Source organism: Taeniopygia guttata, chromosome 4 (assembly GCF_048771995.1).
Source record: "Taeniopygia guttata chromosome 4, bTaeGut7.mat, whole genome shotgun sequence".
NCBI classification, from domain to species: domain Eukaryota; kingdom Metazoa; phylum Chordata; class Aves; order Passeriformes; family Estrildidae; genus Taeniopygia; species Taeniopygia guttata.
Window position 1 is genome coordinate 3,570,669 of NC_133028.1, and position 3,299 is coordinate 3,573,967.

At 40.1% G+C, this 3,299-nt stretch overlaps 1 long non-coding RNA gene across 1 annotated transcript; it reads right to left on the reverse strand.

The window, feature by feature from the left end:
- Positions 1-804: 804 nt before the first annotated feature.
- LOC121469960 (uncharacterized) lies at positions 805-3,068 on the reverse strand. The gene is made up of 2 exons (XR_005980338.2): positions 2,651-3,068; positions 805-947 (listed from the first exon to the last, which is right to left on the reverse strand). It is a non-coding gene; the product is annotated as an uncharacterized lncRNA (long non-coding RNA).
- Positions 3,069-3,299: the final 231 nt, after the last annotated feature.

The following is a 3,299-nucleotide window of genomic DNA, read 5'->3' on the forward strand; positions in this document are numbered from 1 at the left end:
CCAACATTTCTAACAGGCTGCCCTGTGGTTATTGCACTGATTTGCAGCCAGTCTGGCTTTGGGTTATCTTCTCAAAATGTTTCTTTTAGCAGAAAATGTTTTATTTAAGGCTGGGAATACATTTGCAAAGTATTCTGTAGTGTCCTGGTTTGTCTTGCCGCATTTCCTCCATATGGAATATCTTCTCTCTGCTCTCCCTGACTCCCCCTTATCTCTGCAGATACTTTGCTGTTCACACACCTGGATAGGAGCAGAACTGTTTTTTTCCTCCACCACTTCATTTAGTGGAGAGATAGGAAACGTGAAACAGGTTTGACCCCCAGTTCAGTGCTCCATGAACTCCACTTTGCACCAGTTAAAGATACAGCCCAAATCTTACCAATCTCCTGGAATATTCATTTCTATCTCTCTCATCACAGATTCTCCAGCACTTCCCTCCTTGAGAGGAGTCCTAGTTTGGGCAAAGTTGTCCATATGTTTCACTGCCTTGCCAGGAGGCTCTGCACTCCTGTCTTTTAACCAGTTCATGGCCACACAGATCACACCAATCTCAGCCTTCCTCTTACCTGAAGCCAACACAGTTTTTTTCCTCCCTCTCATACCTTTTCTCACTATTATGACACCAGAAGCAAGCAATACTTAGTTTGAATATTTTCCTCACAAATCAGGGGGAAAAATATATATAGTGATATTCACATTGCAAAATAAATGTGTGATATCCTTATAAGTGCAAGGAATGGTCTGTAATTAAGACTGCAGGATGCTTCAAGCAATATATCAGTGCAGAAGTAATCACGCATCCCGGGTGAGTGAATTTATTTTATTTATTTTATTATTCATGGTTTCATACACGCTGGAGGTCTGCAATCTCCATTAGATAATGTGTTGTTCCAGCTTCTGAGGAGTTTAGGAAGAACTGAACTTCTGGAAACTTCTGTGATTTCTTGCTAGGAGAGAAATGAGCCAGCAAAAAGTCAGGTTCTTGTATAATTGATCTCATCATCTATATTTATGTGAAAAACTGCAGGCAGGTGAATTCTGCTCCCACTCTCGTGCTCAGTCCTGAGCTGCAGTTCTTTGTGCCCTAATAGACATGGTGATGGGATTTAATAATAACCCAAAAAGGATTGCATCAGGCCCAGACTCCAGGCCAGTATCTGATTTTGTTTTCCGTGGCTGCATTTATAATTCTTTACTATATAAAGTAATAGTAATTATATAGCAATTCTTTGCTATATAAAGTTACTATAATTCTTACTATATAAAGTAATGTGTTACCATCCAGTTGTCCCATCACAACATTGCTAGCAGGGCTTTGCTTTTACACAGTAAATATTTCAGTGTTAAATGGTCCTACCAAACACTTCAGACATCCATCCCTAAGACAAGCAGTGGATATGTTTATCCTGCTGTTTTGGCCATCAATATTTGATGATTAAACCATGACATTTCTGCAATACACACAGATTCTTTCACTGGGAAGCACAAGGAAATCAGGAATCCATCAGAAGGGTTGGTAAAGGCTGTGGGGGTCTGTGAAAGTGCACAAGTGTTTTGTCCTGAATTCTGTGCAGATTTCCAAAGAAGGAATGCAAATTAAAAAAAAAAAAAAAAAAAAAGGGAAAGTGCCTTATTCCCTTAAATAATGAACTACAGGAACAGTAATTTCACCTCTATTTGAAAAGGATTTACATGGATGAAGAAGAGGCTGTCAGGGGAAAGAGCAAATGAGGGTGTCAGATGAGAATGACCTGAACAAGAGAGTTCCTCAATCCTGAAGTCATTGCATCACCCAAAATTATATATAACTTAGATCTGGCTATGCCAGGAGTGCTCAGAGATGAGTCAGAGTCAAGCCAAACCCATCCAGCAGAGAAACAGAGAAGTGCACACAAGTTGGGTATGTCTGAGGTACTCGAATGAGTGGATGTTTGGTAGGGAAAGGAATAAAAATTCAGTTTTGACGACACTGATTTTAGGTCTGCTAGGAATTTTCAGGTGGATACTGCCACAGATTAAGGTAGGAAATATTGAAGATGTTGCCTAGGCTGACCCTAATGCAGCACAGAGTCCAAGAGACCCCAGTGCTGCAGCTCAGGCATCCCCTCGATGTTCCTGAGCTTTTCAGAAGCTTAAGCAAAACAGACTAAATTAGATTTATGCAGTTAAGTAAAAGGCTGAGGTCTAAATCCTGGTAAAGCTGCTTCATTCCCTGCTACTCTGTATTTTAAAGGGCAGCCTGTCAGCCAGTGAAGCACTGACCCCATCTCTGTGCAGCACGTGGACCCCCCTTCCCCTCACAAACCCTGCTCGTGGTTGGTTTGAGAACCTGCAGGAGTAAATGTACAGGGCTACGTGCCTTGCATAATCCTGCAGCACAGCAAACTCAGAACCCCATAACTCACTGTTTACAAACACATTTACAAGTCTTCTATCTTGGTGATGGGAGTAAATGAGCAAACAGGCTCAGCAGGCACTTACCTGATTTCCCGAGCACAGTAAAGCCATTTAGTTTATTCCAAAAAGCTATAGGGGATGAGATGGCAGGAGAAGCTCCTCCTGATTCTAATTCCTAAATATATTAGGTGCAAACACTTCACTTTCATGAGAAAGTTTAACATTTGGCTCTATGAATATGAATCTTTCTTACCAGCTCAGATGAAGATTGTCATCTTTCAAACCCATCACTTCTGCCACGTCTATTGGATAAGGTTCTCTTCTGTCATTTTCCCATCCAGCTCAGTGTCTGATAGGAGGAAATTAGCACAGGGCTATAAATTCTCCCTGCTGTCTGATTTTCTCCTCAGCAGATATATTTTTCTCATTCAATTCCATTTCTTATTTTGTTGGTGCATTGTATTTCAGAAATAGCTTGCTGGGTTTTTTTGTTGGGATTTTTGTTGTTGTTCTTCAAGCAATTACCATGCTACAGCCACAAAAAGTCATTTGCTTTCATTCAGGAGGGCTTCTTGCTCAGTGCCAATATAGAATTTTGTAATATGCTGCAAATCCTTCATTTCTATTTAGGTTTGGAGTGTGCCTATTCATTTCTAGGGAATAAATCATCACTGTCTGATGACTGAAATGACCTTAAGTCTCTACAGCAATTTTAAATGAAGCTAAGTTGATTCTCATTAAACACACATAATTTTGCCAAGCATTTCAGTTATTTACTTTCTTTCTTGATGCTCTGTATCATTTCAAATCCTTTTCTGCAGCTAATTATCAAACTATATTTCATTCTAAGTCTGATTGATACTGCCATGCCTGTTTAGGAGCTGTAGATACGATGGCAAAAT